This window comes from Phyllostomus hastatus, unplaced genomic scaffold (assembly GCF_019186645.2).
Source record: "Phyllostomus hastatus isolate PE091 unplaced genomic scaffold, TTU_PhHast_1.1 phas_contig_196, whole genome shotgun sequence".
NCBI classification, from domain to species: domain Eukaryota; kingdom Metazoa; phylum Chordata; class Mammalia; order Chiroptera; family Phyllostomidae; genus Phyllostomus; species Phyllostomus hastatus.
The window spans coordinates 37,483,189-37,498,747 of NW_025333709.1; the positions used below are offsets into that span (position 1 = coordinate 37,483,189).

General features: G+C 36.2%; 1 protein-coding gene and 1 pseudogene across 13 annotated transcripts in view; both read left to right on the forward strand.

The window, feature by feature from the left end:
* Positions 1-15,559, forward strand: part of ADGRL3 (adhesion G protein-coupled receptor L3) — a 761,150-nt gene that overhangs the window by 400,479 nt on the left and 345,112 nt on the right. The window lies entirely within an intron of this gene.
* LOC123815842 lies at positions 5,862-6,182 on the forward strand (annotated as a pseudogene).

The window sequence follows — 15,559 nt, forward strand, 5'->3', positions numbered from 1 at the left end:
TTTTATTTAGCTAGATTCCTAAGAGAACTATGACAGAAAATATCTGGAGAGATTCTTAGAACACACACAGCCACTCAAAAATAATAATTTCTAATAGGGCAATCAAACTATTGATTTTGATCATTGCTTCTGTAATATTTATGTGACTACACCTACACACACTATTTTATTTTAAATGATGATGCTCAGAAATGTCTGCGTTTTAAATTCTTATCCAGAAAGTCGTTTATTTTTGTGTACTAGAAACTTTAAGGCTGCAATCATTTTTCCATGTTAAAGAAAATGTCTGTGTACATTATAAAAGTCACCTTAAGGATGAAAAGATGTTAGTGAGTTTTTAAATCTCCTTCAGTATTAGCTTGTTCTTTTAAGTTAATAAAAGAAAGCAGTAGTCATCATCAAAGCATATATTGTTTGAAAATCAATGAGAGAACTGCCTTCTGTGTTGTGCTTTCCACTTTAAAAATTTTATCCCCTGCCTGGAACCTTAGGAAGAGTCTTTGTTTAGCCTTTAGATGTAGAGTCTGGTGTCATGCTGGTTAAGTCCATGATAAAAATGAACTTGTGTCTGAGTCTAATCTAGATACTGGTCCTTGATGTTTCATACCAGGAAGCTAATTATGGCCTCTTATTTCAGAGCCTCATTACCCCCAGACAACTTTTTTGTTCTTGTATTTAATTTATTGCTCTTGCTAAGGATAATTACACATAGATCTTACTGCTTTTCTTAAAGGTGTAAATATAAATTATTAATCAATTGTAATTATTAGCTGAGGTAAATGACCTTCCTGAGTTTCCAGAATGTTTTTCACCTTAGGTGAACTCTCATATGTGGTTGGTATTGATGTTCTATATATGAGTCTGTTTAATAGGCTCATTACTTTCCTTAGGATATAACATTGATAGCTTTTAAAGTTTGGAGCTTCCCAGTAATAACATGGATGTTTATATCTTAAATTTTAAAAGTTATTTACAGGTTTTTACATGTGCCTTCACATATATTACCTTATTTGTTCCTTGCAGCAACTCTGTGGAGAGCATAGGCATTATTCCTTATAACAAAGGGAAGAACTGCATTTTGGAGGGTCAATTGCATTGTGTTCTCATACACATAGTAAGTTTTGGAGCTGGGACTCCAAAGACTAGTTTTTCTTATTTCTTTATTTCTGAGATAATAATTTGATAAAACTGGGCCCATGTTGTAGTTTGGGTTTTTAAGTGTGGGTGTTGTTTGGGACTCACACGTAGGCTTAGCCTTTATTTCATGTACAAGTCCAGAGTTTATTCTACTTTTTGTGTTTCCCTTTTCATAATACACCATTAAAGTGAGCAGAATTCTGGTTTTAATGCTAATTGCAAATCACTTGAATTGCAGTCTAAAGCATATCATTTCACATATTCTAAGGGCACAGAAAAGAAAGAAGTATCAGTGTACTGGGAAGTTAAACCACTACACCAGTCAAGAGCTCCTTATAAGGTCAAACCACCTTGCTTCAATGTACCCTGTCCAAACTCTGTGACCTTGCCTACATTACTTAAGACTCATTTTTCTTACTTGGAAAGGGGGCACCATTAAAGGTTTCCCTTGTAGAGTCATCCTGAATATTAAATAGCATGATAAGTGTAATGCCTTGAATACAGTGTGTCTACTTAGTAAACACACTAATTTTTAGCTATGAAAAAATAATGAAGCAAAAACTTCAATCTATATAGAGGCCACTGCAACATGAAAACACACAGGCATGAAGCAGAGAGGGAAATAAAAACGTAAAGAAACAGGACCATGAGATAAGACAAATAGAAATGTGATGGGTGTGCTGTTTCTGTTTAGGATGTAGGATGTTGCAAGAGAATTCCCCTCCTTACCTAATAGTAAACCAAGCTGAATATACTGCAAAATCAGTTAGTTTAGCTCATCAAAGAGTCAGGCCCAAATCAGATGCATAAATTAAGAGCCAAACTTTTTTAAACCTCTCCTAGGATATACAGGGCCCATGGCTGCTTTCATTTTTGAAATGTAGGAGGAGTAAGTCACGATAGATGCAGTAAAAATAAAACAGCTGAACTTTTAAATTTTTAAATCCTGAATAGAATTCCTAGGAGTCCTAGATACAAGGAGAATCTTTACTCACTTCCCATCTTTTTTCCATTGGCTTTCACTGAGAGCTTCTGACAAAGATTGGGATGAGGGCACACTGGACTGTGTATCCAGTGAGGAGCAGGTACATTGATTCTGCTATAGAGAGAGTCTCAAGAATGAGAACCAAGAAAAATAATACTTTTGCATTCTGGGCCTTACATTAAGCTAGTGGCAGAGGCAGCCTGCCACAGGAGAAGGGGCAGGAGAGATGACCCCCAACTCCATTGAAGGTGTATTGGCACAAGGCTGCTCTTTGCTTGAGCTGTATTGGAGGTGTGATAGGGGAGGAGGAAGACTTCCTATGCAGCCTGCCTACCTTTGAGGGCAATGGGAGAACAGAGAGAAGCCCTGCAGGTACTCTCATTGAGTGCGTCAATGGCTGTCTCCCACTGAGGGAAGCAGAAGAAAGTTGAGAGAAAAGTCCATTAAGACACAGGTGCAGAGAACCTACTGATTGAAGTCTGAAGATGGAGCAGGAGTAGATTCCAGCAGTGGAGTGGGGGTTGAGATCAGAACTCAGAGAACTCCCCACAGGCACCCCAGGCTCTTGTGAATGCTATTGTTACTGAATTCAGGGGGGTCAACACTTTGGGATGCCCTATTCAAGCAATAGACATGGTTGCTGCAAGACTGTGTCATTTACTTGCAGCAAATAAAGGAGAAGGGATTCAGATCCTAAGTTCCGCATCCCAAAGGGAGGCTTAGCCATTGCTTATACACACTAGTTGGTCAATTATGCATTGATTTCTTCTTTGTAGTTGGCGACATTTGTTCAGTTGAGTTTCTGTCAAGTTCTTCCTGTTGGCAGATGGTCTGCAAAATAATGAGCTACATGTTAGCCTTTAGTAAAAAGAGCATTTGGTAAGAATGGCCCAGACTTTGACACCCTTGTCCTATCTAACACCAGGAAATGGCGCTGTACCACTGGAGCAGGAAATGGATTGCTAAAATACACCTGCAAGGTATCCGAGGACAGAATATGTATGAGAACTAAGACAACATCTTCAGGCAGACTTTCAAGTGAATGTTCTGGTTTCATCTTGTAATGTAAGACTATGGTGAACTGAATTTAGTTGAAACAACAAAAAAGCCCACATCCATTATATTAGTTTCCTAGGTATACCATAACAAAGAACTACAGGCTGAGAGGCTTAAACAACAAATATTTTTTTCTTGTGATTTGGAGGCTTATAAATCTGAGATCAAGGTGTCACCAGAGTTGTTTTTTTCCGATGCCTTTCTCTGTGGCTCATAGCTGGCTGTCTTCACCCTGTCTTCAAATGGTCTTCCCCTGTGTGTTTCTGTGCAGAGATTCCCTCCTCTTACTATAAGGATGCCAGTCATATTGTATAAAGACCCACCCTAATGAATTCATAAAACCTTAATCAGTTATTTAAAGACCTGTTTTCTACCACAATCACATCCTGAGGTACTGGGGCTTCAGACTTCAACATATAAATTTAGAGATGACATACTGTATTTTGCCATGCATAATGCACACTTTCTGCCCCAGTTTTTGAAGGAACAAAAAGGATACATATTATACGTGGGAATAATGGATACATACCATGGGTATACAAATGGGTATAACAATCCTATGTATAATGTGCACAAAAACGTGGGTATACATTACACATGGCAAAATATTGTTGTTTAGCTCATACCATGTCCCTAAACTAAATTGATTCAGACAGCTATACTAACAAGAGATGTGTACTTTTCTGTGTGTAGACATTATTCACCTCAGGCCTTCCTGTTCTTTTAAATACAATGTTCACTTAAATCAAAAAAAGTATAAGATACAGAAAAAGAAAAAATCTGATCCTTTGCCAAGAGAAAAGAGATTAAATCAATAGACCTGGATCCAAGATGTTGTAATTATCAGATATAATTTTAAAGCACTTCTGATACTCCTGCCCTGTTAGGCATCGTTCCACAAAGCAGAATGTCACTGGTTCAGTTCCTGGTCAGGGCACATGCTGGGTTGTGGGACGCAGTCCCCAGGTGGGATGCATGCGAGAGGCAGCAATCGATGTTTCTCTCACATGTCAATGCTTCTCTCCCTCTCTTTTTCCTTCTCCTCCCATCTTTCTAAAAATATATAAATAAAATCTTTAAAAACACTTCTAATAAATATGGGAAGTATTTGAAAAGGTATACCACATGTATGAATAGATGGGTGATTTCAACAGAGAGAAATTAAAAGAAAGAATGAAATGTAAAGCTGGAAATGAAAAATACTGCATACACACACACACACACATATGTATATACAATTCTCTCATGTGCTTATCAGCAATCTAACATGAAAGGAAATGTTAGTGAACCTGACCAAAGAGAGGACAGAAGAAATTTTCTAATTTGAAACACATGAAGAAATAGAGTAACTGATTTCTATGTGACTGTGTTTAATTGGAGCTCCAAGAGGAGAAGAGAAAGAAAAAGAAATACTTCAATAATAATTAATAATTTTACAAAATTCATGAAAAACCCCAAGATCAAGAAAACCAGAGAACTACAAGAAGCATTGTAACCAAACAAAAAAACAAACAAACAGGAAATTCAGCTCCTTATCACCACAAAAGGCAAACTCATGAGGCTGATATTGATGCAGAATGAAAGAGGTTTATTCAGGTGCTGCATCATCTGGGAGAATGGTGGATTCCCATCTCAAAGCCCATCCCCTCAGCAAGTCCAGGACAAAAGCCAGTGTCTAAAGTTCCTGCTCCAATATAAAGTACGGTGCTTTGGATCCAGCAGGTGGCTGCCACAGTCCCCACCCAAGTAGCCTAGCTTGTTTCTGGCTGTTCTTCATTTCAGACTCCATCCTGGAGTTTGTGTGGAACCTGTACAGCCATGGACATTTTGATTGCTAGGGCCGTAAAGTCACATACTGCCCAGAGAGTGTGCGAATGCATTGGTGAATCCATCACCAGATGGCGGGGGTGGAGACAGACAGAGAAACAGAGAGACTGAGACTTCTTCGTGGAGGCAATAGGCCACATGGCAGGTAAAGGCCACGTGGCCCATGGAGAGAATAGGTGGATGCCAGCGAGTGCAGGTCATGAGCAAGAGAGAGAGAACCTCTTTGTTTTCCTGGGATTATATTTGGCTGTGAGATGAATCAGATACTTTCCTAAAACAACCAATTTCCCAAACTTTCACATTCTTCAAATGGGTCCATCTCCCAACCAGTCCCATTGTTCCCCAGACTGGACTAACAGAATTCTTTGGTCCAATACCTTCCCTTACATTGTGTTCGACTTCTGTGGCACATGTAGCCTTCTCTGGGTTCCAACCCCGCATCTAGTACTGGAAGGTGGAGGAGGGAAGATCCTTTTTTATTACCCTTTATTAGATGATTATCTAGCTAGCATTTTGTGTGCTTGTTCTAAGAACATCCTTCTCTCACCATCTTTGCCAATGGGGGGCTCCCAGGTGCTCTGTCTACAGTAATAGCATAAACAGAAACAAAAACACACCTAAATCAATTATAATCAAACACTAAAAATCAACAATAAAGAAAATTCATGAAAACAACCAGAGACAAAAGACATTACTGGAGTGCATGTGGTACAAATGGTGATCAGTTTCTGATCAGATGCAATAGAAGCAAGTGTAAGTGTAACAACTTAAAAATTCTGAAAGATATATCTCTCCACCTAGAATTTTTTAAAAATATATTTTATTGACTTTCCATGCTGTTAATGCTCTCACAAACATGATGAACGTTCCTAAAACCCGCTGGACTTTCTGTAAGAAGTGTGGGAAGCATTAACCCCACAAAGTAACACAGTACAAGAAGGGCAAGGATTCTCTGTATGCACAGGGGAAGCAGTGTTATGACAGGAAGCAGAGTGGCTATGGTGGGCAGAAAAAGCCGATTTTCTGGAAAAAGGCTAAAACTACAAAGAAGATTGTGCTGAGGCTTGAATGTGTTGAGCCCAACTGCAGAGCTAAGAGAATGCTAGCTATTAAGAGATGCAAGCATTTTGAACTGGGAGGCAATAAGAAGAGAAAGGTCCAAGTGATCCAGTTCTAAGCTTCGTTTTTTGTTTTATTATGTGACAATAAAATCATAAAGATATGTTCAAATATATATATATATATATATATATATATATATATATATATATATATATATATTATTGGTTATGCTATCCAATTTTTTCCCCTTTGCCAACTTCTACCCAGCAATCTCCATTCTCCCTGGAAATTTCCCCACCTTAGTTCATGTTCATGAGTCATGCATGTAAGTTCTCTGGCTACTCCATTTCCTACACTGTTCTTAACATTTCCCTGCCTTTTGTGTACCTACCAATTTGTACTTCTTTTTTTTTTAATTTTTAAAAGATTTTATTTATTTATTTTTAGAGAGGGAAGGAAGGGAGAAAGAGAGAGAGAAACATCAATGTGCAGTTGCTGGGGGGGCGTGGCCTGCAACCCAGGTATGTGGCCTGACTGGGAATCAAACCTGTGACACTTTGGTTCACAGCCCGCACTCAATCCACTGAGCTATGCCAGCCAGGGCTATGTACTTCTTAATCCCTGCACCATTTCCCCCATTCTCCCCTTTCTCATCCCCGTGGTAATGATCTAAATTATCTCCACATCCATGATTCTGTTTCTGTTTTTTGTATAGATTCAATTTTTGATAGCTGTGTTGATTCAATTTATTGCCATTTTAATGTTTGTAGTTTTGATCTTCCTTTTCTTAAAGAAGTCCCTTTAATATATCATATAATAATGGTTTGGTGATGATGAACTCCTTTAGATTTTTCTTGTTTGGGAGGATCTTTATCTGCCCTTTAATTTTAAATGGTAGCTTTGCTGGTTAGAACAATCTTGGCTGTAGATCCCTGCTTTACATGACGTTGTCTATTTCTTGCCAATCCCATCTAGCCTGCAAAGTTTCTTTTGAGAAATCAGCTGACAGTCTTAATGGAACTCCTTTGTAGGTAACTATCTGCTTTTCTTTTGCTGCTTTTAAGGTTCTCTCTTTACCTTTTAATCTTTGGCATTTATGATGTATCTTGGTGTGGTCCTCTTTGTTTCCATGTTGTTTGAGGCTCTCTGTGCTTCCTGAACTTGAATATCTATTTCCTCCACCAAATTAGGGAAGTTTTCTTTCATTATTTTTCAAATAAGTTATCAATTTCTTGCTCTTTCTCTCCATCTTTTGGCACCCTTATGATTTGAATATCGGTAAGTTTGAAGTTGTCCCACAGGTTCCATACACAATCTTTAATTTTTGGGATTATTTTTTCTTCTTTCTGTTCTGATTGAATGTTTTTTTTTCCTCCCTTATGCTCCAAATCATTGATTGAATTCTTGGTTTCATGCATTCCATGTTGATTCTCCATATTTTTTTTATTTCACTTAGTGTACACTTAATTTCTGCCTAGGTCTCTTTTATGCTGTTGAAGTATCCAATGAGTTCCTTGAGCATCCTAATAACCAGTGTTGTGAATTTTGTATCTGGTAAATTGTTTATCTCCATTTTATTTAGTTATTTTTCTGGAGTTTTATTTGGTTCTTTCATTTAGGCTATATTTCTTTGTCTCCTTGTGTTGGAAACTTTCCTGTGTTTGTTTCTATGTATTAGGTAGAGTTGCTTTGACCCCCTGTCTTAGTAGCATGGAGTAATGTAGAAAAGTGAGTGGTAGGTTGGATTGGGCAGAGCCTTATGTAACTGCCAGAGCAGGGCAACACATGGGAGCCAGGTTGATGGAGTCTCAGATATGGTTCCACTGCTCTGTGGCTCTCTGTGGGGGAGGGGTCAAAAGAGGAACAATAGCCACTGCATGATCTCTGGAGTTTTGTCTGGAAGGACGATGTCCCCAAGCCTTGTCCTTGATGCCAGTTTCTCCCTATATGTCATTGATTCCCTTCAAGCTGCTGCCCCCATGCTGGAACCTAGAGGGAGTGAGTCTGAGTTAGTCCTAAGTCTACTGCAGGCCCTTTAAGAGGAGACACCTGAGAATCTCAAAGTTTTTTCCTCCACCCCAACTGCCCACTGGTTTTTCACCCAGAAGTTATGGGGATGTTTCTATCTGGCACTGGAACCCTGCGATGTGTGGTCTGGTGTGGGGCTAGTATCCCTTGCTCTCAAGATATCCCTCATGATTTTTACCCACCACATATGGGTGTGGGACCAGCTCATTTCCAGTCTCCGTGTCATCGCATCTCTGCCCCTCCTACTTGAATAAATGCATGTGATTTCTTTAATTCTTTGGTTCTTTAATTCCTCACACATACAGCTCAATTTTCTGACAATTCTGGTGATAGTTGTCCTGTAAGTTAGTTGAACTTTTTGCGATGGTTGTGCGAGGAGACAAGCCATGTTTACCTGTGCTTCCATCTTTACCAAAAGTTCCTGCCAACTGAGAATTAATATGCCAAAGAAGTTTTCAAAGAGAAGGTTAAATGAAGACACTTTCTTCCATTAAAAAATCTGTTTTTCTCTAAAATTTCTTCATTACAGATATGCTGTAAAAAAATTCTTCAGACTTCAGAGAAATGATACCAGAAATGTATCTATCTGTTGATCTTTGAAGTGAAAAATACCTCAAAGAATCATATTTCAACAAATATAAAAGAACTTATGTAAATGACATAAATATGTGAATATTTTGACATATATAAGACTACTAATATAATATGTAATATATAAATATTATATATACAAAATATATATAGATCATATGTATTATTAAGATTTTAAAGGCATTTCTCTGATTAAGGAAAATAATAGCAATATACTGTGTTTGTAGGATATACAGAAGTAAAATATGATAAGTACACAAAGGATCTATGGGTAATAATTGGAAATATTCTGTTGTAAGGTTCTTGTCTTTCTTATGAACTAATAGAATATTTTTAAAGTAGACCATGATAAATTAAAGATGCATATACCAATATTTTGAGCAATATTTGAAGTCAACACAGGGAGACATTGTTATGAGTTGAATTTGGTCTTCTTCAGCCATATTTCTATGTTAAGTCCTAATGCTGTGTACTTCAGAATGTGACCTTTTTTTTGGAAATAGCATAATGAATTAAGATGATGTCACGATGGTGTGGAGTGGACCCCTAATTCAACATGACTGGTGTCATAAAACAATATTTAGACATAAACATGAGCACAGGGTGAAAGACATGTCAAGATAACGGCAGAGATCAGGGTGATGTTTCTCCAAACCAAGGGACACCAAAAATTGTCCACAAAACATTAGAAGCCAGGTGAAAAACTTAGTACAAGTCTTCTTCGTTACCCTCATAAAGAACTCTTGAGAATACTATCATCTAAAACTGTGAGACAATTAATTTCTGTTATTAAGCCACTCAGTTTGTAGAATTGTGTTACAGCAGCCCTAGCAAACTCTCAAGGAACAAATAACAAGTCTGTAGAGAAGATAAAATAGAATAGTAAAAATACTAAATTAACCCATGTCCCAAACAAGGTAGAAAGAAGGAAGAGAAAAGCACAATAGAAATTGGATGAAACAAAATTAAACACCTGGTACACCTCGATAGTAGAATTAAATCCAAACATTGCAATAATTGCATTGAATATAAATGGCCAAATTCTCCAGTTTAATGGAAGAAATTGTCAGACTGGATAATTGTTTGTCAGTTTCTCATAATTCCAAATCTAAATATTTGTCTATGAGTAATTAAACACATAGTCACCAAAACACTTGTGCAAGGATATTCATACAAGCTTTATTTATAATAGTCAAACACAAGAAATAGTCTGTTCATTCATAAGGGAATGGATAAACAAACTGTCGTCTATTCCTACAATGTGAGATTACTCACTAGCATTAAAAAAATCTGATATATGCCACAACATGGACAATTCCTGAATGAACAAAACCAGACACCATGAGGAATATACTGTATAGTTTCTTGGCAGTAGGAATCAGATGAGTTATTTTTCTCAGCTAGCAAAGTGGGGATTGAGTAGACCTGGGGTAATGAGAGTATCCTGTGCTTCATTGTGGCATTATGGTGTGGTGTACAAGCTTTTTTTAATCAAGTTTATCTTTTTTTTTTTAGTGGCCAGTCTGCACCATGTTTTCATTCTCTAGTAAACTACTACCATAAATATTTAATATTAATATTTATACTCTGAGTTTCAGTTTACAAAGTGTTCTATATACATAGTGTTTTCTCATGCTTAAAAATTAGACCCTAAGTTAAACAGGAAAGGCTCAGCATGGTTATCCTACTCTGAAGAGGGATGATGTCACTCATATGTTTATTTATCCAGCAGCAGTGAGGGAATCAGTGGCCAGGACAAATCTTAAATGATGATATTTTGGCTTTGACTCACATCAGTGAACAATTCTGAAAATCTCTAGTGTATACATTTAGTTCCTCCCCTGCTTCTTACTTAACTTGCCCTTATGTCTCATGTTCTTGGTCTCTTTTGTAAAGAACATAGTTCTCTTTGAGCATCATGTGGCATAAGACTTAGTGACCTGTTGAATAATCCATATGTCCTGAGCCAATCAGTCATATTCAAATTTTATGTCCAGAATGAAACCTGCTTATTGAAAGCAGAAAAGAGACCAGTGACAAGAGAGACTATTTTCTATGTGCATGCAGTAGTCTTAGAAGTGGGCGATATGCCAACCCAGTGTGTCTTTGTATTCTAACATTGCAAACCCATCATTTTCAACCGTATTTTTCTGCCATCCCCACTTCTTCAACCTCCTCAAGGCTGACGGATGTGTTGTGATAATTGTTAAAAGATCTCAGGCTGTTGAGGCCTTAGGTCTCCACAACTTTCTTAGAAAGAAGATAAGACTTTAAGTGACATTTAGTGTATTATGTGAGTAGTTTCATGTCCTTATAAAATGACCATGCACAATTTTTTTAAAGCTAGAAAAACTTTCTCTAAAATTGGATTAAATGTTATTTCTGTGTTCAAAATCAGTTGTGAAAACTTTCATCCTTGGGAGATCTCAGAAAAGACATTTCAAGAGTTACTTTTGCAACTCAATGCAGTAAAGGGTGAATATAAATTACAGTCTCTCTGGAAAGTAGGTTTATTATCCAAAGTAGGACTGATTCATTAGGGGAATTTATTTTACTCAATTAATAAAATATAATATCTTGCTTAAGACTCAACTGAAGCAAGTCAAGTATAAACTGAAGTAGCATAGAGGTCATAAAATCTCATTAAAAAAGATTTTAAAATTGTAGTCTCAATAGTGGGCTAAATTAAAGAAAATGAGTCTGCATATTTCTCATTCAGAATTATGTGTTCGTAACCATAATTTTTAAACTTCAGTCATATGGCCTACATTAGGTCCTAATTAATACTGACCATCTTTCAAATAATTTTTGTTATATATGTAGATTGCTACTTAGTCCTCATGTTACAGGTTATATGAAAAAAACAATCAAGCCCATGTGTATTTCACAGAGGCTGTGTGATATACTCATTGAAGGAGACTGCAATTGTCTGACTAAATTACTTCTGACTTCCTTTCTGACAGCTGGAAACTAGGGAGTGGTTCAGAGTATGATATCCTTACCTCCTTAAACAAGAAGTGCTCAGAATAGTTAGCACCTCTTTTCACTTTCAGCAAACTGACTAGCTAAAATCATTTAAACTGCTGTGACCAAATAATCAGATTAGACCATGATGCTGCCACCAACTAAGGCTGTTCAATAAGCAGAATATGGTAAGAAGAAATAATTGGATATGGCTTATTTTGAATGGGAAAGACTAATTAAATACTAATTTCATGTTTTTGCCAGATGTCATCTTTCAAGAGTAATTTATATAACAGGTTACTCTGCCACTGACGACATCCTTTGGAGGCTACCTTTGCCCTCTGTGGACTGAAACTAAAAAAGGTTAATGATGTCCCACAGAAGATTCCTGTATACATAGCTACCATACCTTTTAAGGGCAGTCCATCTGTCTCATTATGTGGGATTTTGTGGGCAAGCCCTCATTCATGCTATTCCGTGTGACTTTATAGATTTGACACATCTCCATTATCCTTTTTGATTTATTTGTTTATGCCTAATTTTTCTCCATGTAGTAACTTTTACACAGTTTAGTCAACAAGTCTCATTTTTATTCTTGAGTTCTATTTGGATGGCCTAGTTTTTTTCTTTTAAACAAAAATACTGTGTTTGTTTCTAGGATAAATTTATTTTGTGTGTGTGTGTGAGAACTAACTAGACGTTAAGAATGGAGGGTTCCATTTAATTTTCTTCAGGTACTCAGTCTTTTAGATTATATGATACATTTTTAAAAAAATTAAGACTTTATTTTTTAAAGCAGTTTTAAGTTTATAATAAGATTGGGAGGAACAAAGATTACTTTTGTACCCCCTGCCCAACACTGATATAACCTTTCTCATTATCAACATCATTTACCAATGATACATTTTTTACCAAGGAACCTACATTATAAATCACAGTCAAAGCAAATCATAAAACCCAAAGTCCATAGTATACCATCAGGTTCACTTTTGCTGTTGAACTCTCCATGGGTGTGGACAAAGATATAATGATGTCTAACCATCATTAAATACCATACAGAACACTTTCGCTGCCCTAAAAGTCCTCTATGCTCAGTCTGTTCACCCACTTTCCCTCAACAACCACTGATCTTTTTATTGTCTGCATATTTTTAGTTTTTACAAAATATCATATAGTTGGAAACATACAATATATAGTCTTTACAGATTGTCTGTTTTCACTTAGTAATATGCATCTAACTTTCCTCCTTGTCTTCTCATGGCATGATAATTCATTCCTTTTTATCACTGAATCATATTCTATTGTCTGGATGAATGCAGTTTATCTAGTCACTTTCTGAAGGCCATCTTGGTTGCTTCTAAGTGTCAGTAATTATGAATAAAGTTTCTATAAACATCTTTGTGCAGATTTTAAGGTGGACATAAGTTTTTAACTTCTTTGGGTAAATAGGAGTACAGTTGCTAGATTTTTTGGTAAGACTGTTTAGTTTGTAAGAAACCACCAAATTGCCTTCCAGAGTGACTACCATTTTATATTTTCATTGGTGCTGTATGAAGACTTCCTGTCGCTCCACATCCTTTTCAGCATCTAATGTTGTTAGTGGTCCAGATTTTGGCCATTCAAGTAAGCAGGTAGTGGTATCTTGTTATATTAATTTTCATTCTCTGATAACATATGATGTGGAGCATCTTTTCATGTCCTTATTTGTATCCCATAGCTTCTTGGTGAGGTGTCTGTGAAGGTCTTTGGCTCATTTTTTTTAAATCCTGTTGTTTGTTTCCTTGTTGATTTTTAAGTTCTTGGTATACAGGGTACAACAAAAGTAGGTTTACAATTGTGAGTACACATAACACAAAGTTTATTTTTGTATTATTATTTGTTAATGTTTGTGTTATTTTCCATATAAACAACTATAAACCTACTTTTGCCCACCCTGTATTTTGGACACCAGTTCTTTATCAGATGTGCCTTTTGCAAAATTTTCTTTCAGTCTGTGCACTGCCTTCTCATTCTCTTGACATTGTCTTTCACCAAGCAGGAGTTTTAAATCTTTCATGCTAAATCTAGTATTCTAATGAGTGTGTTTCAGAGTTTGGGAATGAGATCTGCATATATTTTTCAGTTGAAGACAACCCTTAATGAGTGATTTTCTGTGCAACTGTGTTGGAATTAGACATATTCCTTTCTACATCATAAATTAATCTAGTTAAGGATTTGTCTCCATTTTCATTCTTATCCATCACAGATATGGTTGGTATTAGGTTTTTTGTTGTGCTTTGTTTTTAGCTTTTAAAAGCCTTTTCCTGTGCTAAGTATTCTTCTTTCAAGTCTGTGAAGCTAAATGTGTAATAAGTTATGTTTCTATTTTCTAATTAGAGAAGAAAGAACAATGTCGACTATGAAACATCATTGCTTTTCACTAATGAACATGGGAGGAAAATGAGCAAACTAGCATTTTTTTAGTAGCCACCATGTGCCAGAAACTGTTAAGCACCTTACATACATCATGTCAGCTACTCCTCATTATATCTTGTCATTCAGATATTGTTCCAATTTCACTGATGGGGAAAATTGGGGCCTAGTGAATGGTGATTGTTTTTTATAGTTCTACACCTTAAAAGTACTAGGGACATAGTAAGAATACAGTTTCATATCCCTTCAGTTATTTCTTTCCTGTACTCTATATAATTTATTTCTCTCTTTTAAGTTCTTTAATTTATAGAAATGAAGTTCTCCAACATCAAATTTGACTGTTTTGGAGTAATCACTTTAAATAGTAATACTTTAATGCTGTGTATATTTACCACATATAGGAAAAAGGAACATTGCTGTATATATTGCTTTGCAACAGGATATTTGCAGTAACAGTAAATTTTGAAATTAGATGCTAGAAATATGTTGTTTCTTTATTTTTAAGATATAAGTGGATCTACCATCACTTTTTTATTAATTAAAATATCAAGTTCATAAGTTTTTATAATATAACAAGTTATGTATTCCTCCATACTCAATATTTTATTAATAAGATGTAGGTCTATAATAATTTATCCTTAATAGCAGCATCATACAACTTTGTCAAATAAAAACGTAAGGCTTTAGGTCTCTCTTTATTCCCAGAATGTGTTTATCTTTTACTTGTAATCATTCAATCCTCAGTCAGTTTATAGGTGGAACTTTGCTTTGCCTTTTTATGTTGTTATTCTTTATTTTCTAGAGGTCTTTTTGCTAGATTGATAGTTTACTTGTGTACTTTGTGGTGGATTTAACCTTTTGTCACATCTCTTTAATGATGTATCCTTTATTTTAGCAATTAGAAAAGCACAAATGCTCTCCAGGACTGATCCTAAAGATTGCTTATCTTATCATTCTACAGCCTTTGTTGTTTAAATGAAAGTTTTAGAGAGAGAGTTCCATCTTTTTTTGTAGATGAGAAAATTATTGTATCCATCCCAAGGTTTGTCAGCCTGTCAGGTACAAAGGCAGGGGAAGTATAAGCACCTGCAGTATACAGCTCCTGTGTCACTCATAACCTCTGCACGATGTGGATCCTCTCTCTCGCCTGTGTGTATGTTTATGGATTGGAGTCCACATCTCAGTCTTCTTTTGTATTATGGTGAGTCTTCATATTTTTAAGAGGGAATTGTGATTTTTGTTCTAGTAAATGTCACAAAGATTTACTGAACCAACCTTCCCTAGGTTTCCCTGTGACCTTTTTTAAAATGGACATTCAGAGGTAGAGCTGCAACTTATTGTCTGGTAAGCAGAGAATTGTACTCAAGTAACAAGAATATATATTGTGAACAACTAAACAGATGAAACTGGAGAAGCAACTCACAGAGACTATATCTACCAAGAGAAATAAGAGCTTTTAATTTTTGTCTTAAATAATAGTAGATGTTTTCATATATC